The sequence below is a fragment of the Palaemon carinicauda genome, chromosome 16, assembly GCF_036898095.1.
Source record: "Palaemon carinicauda isolate YSFRI2023 chromosome 16, ASM3689809v2, whole genome shotgun sequence".
Taxonomy (NCBI): Eukaryota; Metazoa; Arthropoda; class Malacostraca; order Decapoda; family Palaemonidae; genus Palaemon; species Palaemon carinicauda.
Genome location: NC_090740.1, coordinates 123,683,930 through 123,693,897, shown reverse-complemented (window position 1 = coordinate 123,693,897; position 9,968 = coordinate 123,683,930). Strand labels below are relative to the sequence as shown.

Genomic DNA, 9,968 nt, shown 5'->3' with positions numbered 1-9,968 from the left:
GAGAGAGAGAGAGTACAAAGTAGTAACAAACATTGGCCTATTGGCAAGTCAATATGATGTCTATAATAATGATGGTGTTCGCTAGAGAGAGAGAGAGAGAGAGAGAGAGAGAGAGAGAGAGAGAGCTTACTCTACAATAACATCATTTTGTTCCAGCCCTTTTTCCAAAGATTTTCGTTCATACACTATAGCCACTGATTTGGTCGATGGAGGGGAGGGGTTCTAGTTACGGGAGCTTGCAAAGGGGGGGGGGAGGATGGGTAGGAGAGGGGGGGGGGAGGGGGGGAGGGCTGTCTGGGACGCCTGCCAATTCAAAGGAAACTTGGTAATTGTTGGTAATTGTGGCCCATCTCTCTGATTGTTGTGACTGCTAATTCAACTTGTTCTTCATCAGGCTTCCTTTTTGGCTTGTTAGTCTTTTTTTATCTATCTATCTATCTATCTGTCTATATCTTCTCTTTTACTTTATTTACTAAGGATTGAAAGATTTTCCAATATTTAAAGTATGATATTCCTATGCGGCAAAACACTATATTTTTTACATATTTTTTTTTTATTTCGAAAAAAAAATGGTAATTCAATATTGAATATTAATGAAAGTAATAACAATCTTATTTTAAAATCGAAATCTTTTGAGGCATGACTAACCTGGGCAAATCTTAAATGACATCTACTTATTTGATCACAGTCAATAAAGTTATCAATTTTGAAATAATAAAGATCTAAAATGAAAATAAAAGATTGGCGCTTTTGCGTTTTCCATATAACCAATGGATTGGTATATTGCATTTATTCTTGATTGGAAATCTACGGTATAAGAAAATCAATATCAAAATATGTATCTATAATAACAATGATTGGTCGTATGAACTAAACTTGGTTTAGTATGAGTGGCCCAGCTATAAGGAAAATAACAAGGGCATTAATCCGCCAGTATTGATTTGCAACCAATAATAAAAAGTAATTATAAGTCTTCAGGGCTAGAACCCCAGCTGCTCTCTCTCTCTCTCTCTCTCTCTCTCTCTCTCTCTCTCTCTCTCTCTCTCCTTCGCTGTCATTAAATGCATAAGAACAAGGGCATTAATCCGCCAGTATTGATTTGCAACCAATAATAAAAAGTAATTATAAGTCTTCAGGGCTAGAACCCCAGCTGCTCTCTCCCCTCTCTCTCTCTCTCCTCCCTCTCAACCTCTCTCTCTCTCTCTCGATCTCGATCTCTCTCTCTCTCTCTCTCTCTCTCATCTCTCTCTCTACTTAGCTGTCATTAAATGCACAAGTAATAGATCGATAAATACAGAGATAGATTAATTAATAACACATTTAAATCTTACTTAAGTTTTCAGGAAGGAAAAATGCACCTCGGCTTCCCAGTCTTGCAGAATAATATATATATATATATATAGTATACTATATATATATATATATATATTATATATATATATATATATGTATGTATATTATATATATAGTATATATATATATATATATATATATATATATATATAATGTATAATTATATATATATATATATATAGTATATATACTGTATATACACACACACACACACACATATATATAATATATATATTATATTATATATATATATATATATATATATATATATATAATATAGTAGATATAATTACCTATGAACCACTGAAAAGGTATTTATGTAGCAAGAAAATAATCATATACCTTCACTCATTCGTTCATTAAATTATAGCAAAGCAGAAAAACAAACAAACTTTGCAAATAGTGATAAGAACATGGGAGTTAACCATTTTCATGTGGTTTACTTGAGAAATCCATACAATTGGCCATTGCAATATACTAGGTGGCTTTCATTTTCAAGATGGCTCCCTGAATTGACCACGAAATTCATTTAATATAAATTTTTCGATTGTAATTTGTCATCTAATTATTCTAAGTCTCTTCATGTATGTATGAAAGATATTTTCATATTAGCCATGAAATATTTAATTGTAAAATTAAGAAAAAAAGTCCTTTTGGTGAATTGAAACAACTAAGATGTGTCCAATCTATATTCTATATTTCTTCTTTCGCAGTTCATTCCATGTTGGCTGAACTGCTGGTTTCTGGAATTTATATTCTCTTGTTCCAAAGAATTCCGCCTTCTTTGGCCTGACGCTTTATGCGTTCTTTGAGGGTTGATTCGGTTAGGGGGGATTTTAACTATATGAAATCTATTTCCTGATCAAAAATACCTATCCTAACCTCAACAACACCAGTAGAAGTACTTAATTTGCCCTACGTTATGACAGCAAATTTTTCAAGTAACTGAAGATTATCATCACACAAATAATTCTAACATTGGCATAATTTGGTGAAGTTGTAGACACTTCATAAAAAAGGTTCCATATCTACTATGCAATTATATTCCTTTACCAGTAACTGCCCCCTGTGGCCGCGGGGGCATATAAAAAATTAGAATAGCGCCAACGTTATCCCCTGCGTGTCGTAAGAGGCGACTAAAAGGGACGGGATGAGGGGGCTGGGAACCCCCTCTCCTGTATCTACATCCTGTGAGACAGCAACAAAGAGATGGAGCTGGGGGGAGAGTGACTGCTCCCCGCACTCTAGTTTTGGGTAGTTTCATTTGTTGATGTCGGCTACCCCCAAAAAATTGGGGGAAGTGCCTTGGTATATGTATGTACCAGTAATGCAGACCCAATTTAAGTTTTATTGACTTAGTGGAAGGAGGGGATACCACTTGATTTCCAAAGCTCTATTAAGAGAAATTCTACCTTGGAATTCAATCAGAAGTACACCCAGTTTTCCTTAGCTTAGTTGATGAGTAAATTGCTAACTTCTGTAACTGCAGATCTTCAACACATACAGATAAGTTTGCTTTCTCCGGAAAACTCGCTAATGGCTTCGTCTCATTTTGTCATGATGAGAGTGAATGTTGCCTAATCTTTACAACTTTCTCTGAAGGAAAATTATAAGCTCACTTTTGTTCCTGTCGTCTCTCCTAAAACTTCTCTATTTCATTAGGAAGGTGCTTGTTTATTTTACTCTCATTTTGATCCCCTACCTCCATTTACTATCTTGTTTTTTTTATCATCAGTTCTCTTAAACTGGACCTTTTTTTGTGTCTTTTTTTGGCATAGAAATGAAGTTTTCCATGAACACAAAGGCATGATTCTGATCAATACAGAACTATCTATGATAATATTAACTGGAAGGGGTTAACTGGCTGAACTATTTCCTTGTTCCTCAATTGACTTCGGTAGTTGGAACTTCTGACAAGCATACAGGTTTTCATTGTTATTAAGAGCTGGAGCTACCTGGTTCTCATGTCTAAAGAAATATTGAAAATTGTACTATCTGTTTTAGTTACGAAATGAAGAGTTTTGAGAATGACATTCATTCTCCAGAGGCTTCATATTATTAATGTTAATCCTCCGTTTATATTTAAAGAGAGACGTGTTCTCATTTTGAGGCTCATCCATGACTGACTTGATTTGCTCTCTCTCTCTCTCTCGTCTCTCTCTCTCTCTCTCTCTCTCTCTCTCTCTCTCCCTCTCTCTCTCTCTCTCTCTCTCTCTCTCAAGTAATGTACGGTTTGTCTAATACTAAACATGACATCTCTTCTTAAATATCGTTGCCCAACTTTCAGAATTTTAAAACGGATGTCTACTTTCTCAGAATATCAACTTAGAGCATTTTGAATCTGGTTTAAAGGTTTAAAGGTCACTCATGAATGGCAGAGGCCAAGGACAGTGGCACTGCCCTAGCAATCAGTACAATGTCCTAGAGACTAACCATATATTATATGATCAACACCCAAGCCTCCTCTCCACCCAAGCTAGGACCAGGGAGGCCCAGGCAGTGGCTGCAGATGACTAAGCAGATAGACCTATAGGCTCCCTATAGGCTCCCGGAAACACCCCAATCTTAGCTCACAAGGATGGTAAGGTTGCAGACACTAATGGCACTAACGAGTCTGAGCAGGACTCGAACCCCCGACTGGCAAACACCAGACAGAGGCGTTACCAACCAGGCCACAACAACCCATGATGTTTGTTGGTATAGAGTGCATTTAATTAGAGATATCTCTTCATATTCAGCAGCCGGATGGCTCGCCACCTCAGGTCCAGCCACCATCCATTTACAATGTGCTTCTGGTTCTTCTGTTAGCCCTATAATGCTCCGATCAACTCTTGGACACATTGCTGTTTCCTTAAAGATTTTAACCAATGGCCAGAACAGAGACATTGGCCAGTGACCAGAGCAATCTTTTCAAGACTTTTTATACCTGTCTTTTCAAAATTCTTTAGTTACCTTTGGATATTTTCCCCCAGAAGGACTCTGCTAGAATGAAAGAGAAGAATATACTCTATAAAGTTACTGTAGCAATCAGCTTTTCAACAGGTTTTTGTTATGAAGACTTAAAGATCTTCACACTTATCTTGTTGACAAAGGCAATACTTTCTCCAAGTTGCACACTTATACTATATATATATATATATATATATATATATATATATATATATATATATATATATATATATATATATATTTTGTGTGTGTGTATCCGAAAGCTGTATGTAATTATTCACATTGTTGATTGTTTACTGCCAGAATATCAGCAACACAGTGCGAGTGATCATCAATAAAGGAAAGAAGCCATTAGCAAATACGTTCATTGATCAACTGATGGCCCTGGAGTGATGCTAGTTAATATACACCCTATAACTTACTCTCAATAAACAAGAAGCGCAATTTCTTTTGGAAAATTTATACTTGTTTTATATAAACACCCACACACACAATGAATGGAAGGTACACAGTATCAAGTGTACAGATCGAAGGGCAAGGCTAAAAACGTTGTTTCTAAAATCAAGGTGACCAAAAAGAGTTGAGCGAGCAAGTAAATGTCATCTTACTATTACCCAAATTGTCTTCGTGTTGACATTAATGGTTCCATATATTCTAATACTCTAGGAGCTTCAGAATTTTGATATTTTGTACTTTTGACTTTTAGTTCTAATTTGAGATTTCTCTCGCATTAGCCTTTATCATATTTTCGTTTTCTAAAGGTCTTTGTTTCCCATCTGCGATCTCTGCCTGATAGGATTTAATATTGTCTTATTCCATTTCCCCCTCTTTGGCTACAGGCTTTATGCATTCTTTGAGGGTTGATAGTTTTTACTAGTATCTGCAATCTCACCATTCTTAGGTTTGGGGTGAGTCTATAGATCTACTTGCCATTACCTGGTTCTCCCTGGTCCTAGCTTGAGGGAGAGGGGGCTTGGGTGCTGGCTGATCATATGTAGGCTATTGAGAATATTAGCAAATTAATGATCTTTCCTTTTTTTGGATCTACTGTCCTTACATCTGGAGAATGGAAATTTTTTTTTACTTGTGACTGAAAATCATGCAAGGTGACTTTTGTGAAGAACGCTTAGCAGAATAACAGAAATTGTGTGATTTATAGAAAGCCTATTTTTTGTATGTCCATTATTTCTTACAATAGTTTAGAAACTCACAATTACGTATATAACATTTCGTTTTACACATGGTTTTCTTGTCTATTTCCTCTTAATAATTATATTTTATTTCGCTAAAGTTATCATGGGCGATTATTTGATCACAGCCTTTTACTTCAAAAGTATAAACTTACAGAAAAATGTTTTCATGTTAAACAGGCTAACATAAGTCTCTTTTTATAGTTTTATATGAAAACTTTTAATAGAACATTTTATTCTATTTGTTTATTGCTTTTCATATATTTTATTCATTTCCTTATATCCTTTCCTGACTTTGCTATATTTTCCTGTGGTAGACTATTTTGCTTATAGCATCCTGCTTCTCCAACTAGGGCTATAGCTTAAGTAGTAATAATAACAATAATTGGTGCTTAATTTCAATCCAAATATGCAACACACAATAGATTCCTCTCAAGCATACTAGTTATTATTATTATTATTATTATTATTATTATTATTATTATTATTATTATTATTATTATTATTATCATTATTATTTTTATTTTTACTAGCTAAGCTACGACCCTAGTTAGAAAAGCAAGATGTTATAAGCCCAAGGGCTCCAACAGGGAAAAAATAGCCCATTGAGGAAAGGAAACAAGGAAATACCAGACTAGCAATAACAATCAAAATAAAATATTTCAAGAAAAGCATCAACATTAGATTAGATCTATCATATATAAACTATAAAAACTTCATATAAACAAAAGGAAGAGAATCAAGACAGAGTAGCGTGCCCAAGTGTTGTCAAACAGATTCAATCGCTTCATTAATTAGGGCAAATTTTTTGAAGTCTCCTTAAGTATGCTCCAATCAAGCATTATTAGAATTCTTTGCTTAGCATCAAAGCTTCCGCTTGCATCATTCCATTCCTAATTGCTTTCATTTGCTAGCAGCATTCCGAAATTTTTAATATTAATTGTGATATCACTTTTGTCTCATAAATGGTATGAGGAATATATTACTTCCTTTGCATTTTATTCCTACTTCGCATTTATAAGTTTCAATAAAATCAATCATAGTTCATTTACAAACTTACAATGGATAAGTTTAACTCGTGTCATTCCATTTGCTAAAATTCAAAGGGAAAAAAAAAAAAAAAAAAAAAAAATTCAAGTTCAGCAAAATTCACCGCCATATAATAAATCTTTAACGATTTTACGAAATTGTGTAATTTTATCTGTTATACATTATCATCAACTCCTCCTACGCCTATTGACGCAAAGGGCTTCGGTTAGATTCTGCCAGTCGTCTCTATCTTGAGCTTTTAAATCAATACTTTTCCATTCCTCATCTAATTCATGCACCATAGTCTTCAGCATTGTAGGCCTGAGTCTTTCAACTCTTCTAGCACCTTGTGGAGCGCAGTTAAAAGTTTGGTGAACTAATCTCTCTTGGGGAGTGCGAAGAGCATGCTTTAACCATCTCCATCTACCCCTCACCATGATCTCATCCACATATGGCACTTAAGTAATCTCTCTTGTAGTTTCATTTCTAATCCTGTTCTGCCATTTAACATTTAACTCCCAATATTCTTCTGAAGGCTTTGTTCTTAAATCTACAAAATATGTTGGATATTGTTTCATTGTTATACCACGACTCATGTCCATACAGTAACACCGATCTCACTAAACTATTGTATAGCCTGATTTTTATATGTAATGTCAGGCGATTTAATTTCAGAATTTTACTTAACCTAGCCGTTGTTAGATTTTTTTTCTTTTTACTCCATCAAACTTAAATTTTCAAGACCCGGTATTAGAGATCATAGTTCCTAAATATTCACATGATTCGATTATACCAAATATAATAAGTTAAAAACTTATTTAAAAATGAAATTTTCTAAATCGTCATTTATTGCTACATTCTGTTTATTCGTTTATATACATTAAACAATGAGATAACTTGAGAGATTCATGAATTAATTTATAATTATGAAATATAATGCATTAAAAATTTACTAAAACAAGAACATAATAAAATAAATGTTTTTATAAATTATTTATTTGCATTTAAAACATCTAATATGAAATGTTATGAGCAATTCCTCGTAAATAATCAATAACATTTTCGTCTGGATACTAATTTTTTGACAAACCTCCGAACCCCAATATTTTATTTTATTTATTTATTTTTTTTTTTTTTGAGGTCACGACCAGCTACATACTACTCAAATTCAACTTGCTTTAATGTTTGTTGTCTCTTAAGGCAGTAGATAAACTTAAGGATGCTGTCATCTGTTCTTCAAATGTTCTGTAAAACCCCTCTATAGAATTGCTTGTCTTAGGCAAATCATGCAATATAGCTTCTTCCATGTGCTAATTTTCATGCAAAAATTGGGGTGGTCGACGACCCTGTGTTCTATCTGAACGTCTTCGAAATAACCAAAGGAAATATATTGTTGTCACACGACTCTCCCTGTTGGTACAAATGCTACTGAAGAAAGCAATTGCAGACGAAGCAAAATCAACGTCTGTATAAACGTCTTTTAACCCATGTCAATAGGCGTAGGAGATGATGATGATGATGACGATTGAATAATAAGCTCATAATAAACTTGAAAAAGTGGAAAAACAACACCCTCTTTGCTTAACTTCGGGAAAAGTATTCTTGCATGCCTTTGTCATTGCTTTGTCAAAATCAGTTGTTATGGACAATGGCCATGTACCAACCGTGTATCACACGATCGTACATAGTAACGACATTTCATTTTGTGTATATATTATGCTTGTATCTTCGCTCTTCCCTCGCACTAAAAAGAACCTGAATAAACATGCCTGTTTTTCTCACTGTTAACTGTTAACAGACGCGGTGTCGGTTTGAACAGGAAATTTCCTGTTGCATTGAGTTTTAGTATATAAAGGAGAGTGTTCTGTAATAAACTCAATCAGTTGCTTTCATCCTGTCTTCAAGTCACAACCTTCTCTCAGCACGTCACAGGGATGTTGATATAGGTGAATTCTTCATGTTTTCCATAAATATCTCCGTTTCTTGAGATGTATCAGAAAATAGAGCATATACTAGCGGCAATGAAATATTGTCGTCAAAACCATAAGAGTTTATAACTGAAAGAATAATAACGGGGCAGTTTTGAAGGTTTCATCGGCATATTAATTTTGACTTTCACCTAACACACATGGATTTCACTGAGTGGTGAGGATCATTATGGGGTTTTCAATAGTACCAGAATCAAAATCTCTGGCACCATTGTTCAATTAGTTCATTATGCCTGTTGCATAAAATTTTCCATATCTCTGAACATCCTTTACATCCAGATCTTCCCGGGCAGTTCCATCCTGTTCGTAATAATAAGCAGGCAGTTAACTCTAATAGTCAGGCATTCTCAATCATGAGGCCCCAAACTCATGATTCTAGAAGTTTTATTCCAGCTGTGACCAAGTTGGGGAATGATCTCCCTAATCGGGTAGTTGAATCGGTAGAACTTCAATAGTTGAAACATACAAAAAATGTTTTTATATTGACCACAAGCTGACATAAGTCTTTTTATAGTTTCTATAGGAAATATTTGTTTTGATGTTGTTACAGTTTTTAAAATATTCTATTTTAATTGTTCAATATTTCTCCTATCGAGTATTTATTTCCCTATTTCCTTTCCTCACTGGGATAGTTTTCCCTGTTGGAGCTCTTGGACTTATATCATCCTGCTTTTCCAACTAAGGTTGTAGCTTAGCTAGTAGTAATAATAATAATACCTCATCCCCATTAGGCAATGTTATAAAACCCTCAGGAAATGTTATATGTTTACGGCGAGATGGGAGAGCTGGTCCTGAAATAGTTTGGTATTCTACGTTTCGCATTGTTTTTTATTTTATTTTATTTTTTCAAAATATTAGCATATGGGAACTTCCCTGTTGCTACTTGATTGCATTCAGCAAAAACAACTGATAATATTGAATGAGGCGAATCTGTAATATTCTTTGCTTTTATACATCACAAATATTTGCTGCTTCAACATTGACGGCATCGGCAAGATGATTATGCTCACAAAAAGTACCAAAAATTTTATCACCCACTGTAGTTACTCCTAAATGAAACTTAGTTTTTTTCGGTACTGCTCAGATTTCAAACGTATTTTTTTTCTTTAATTTGTCTTTCTTTGTAATACACATGGTTACTAATAGGAAATTTATTCCTTCCTTTCTCAGATTGAATAAATTGATGGGTCTTTAAAAGAAAATAGATTACATGTACATAACTATGATCGCCAGTTAATTAACACTGAAGTTATTGAAAGTTAAGCGACAAAGGCATTAGAGATTTCAATCTTTCATAATATTTGGTAAAATTTTCAAAGGATCTATTTATACCATTTTCGATTTTTTTTTTCAAACAATCCATTTATACTAATTGCGGTTAAAACTACTCCAAAGTAGGAAATACGGTTAAAGCCCGCCCATGAATGGCATGGGCAAGGGACAGTGACACTGCCCTATC

General features: G+C 34.3%; 1 protein-coding gene across 3 annotated transcripts in view; it reads right to left on the bottom strand.

Moving 5' to 3' along the window:
- The window catches only part of LOC137655847 (octopamine receptor beta-2R-like), a 605,153-nt gene that overhangs the window by 292,449 nt on the left and 302,736 nt on the right, over nucleotides 1-9,968 (bottom strand). The gene's annotated exons all lie outside the window — the stretch shown is intronic.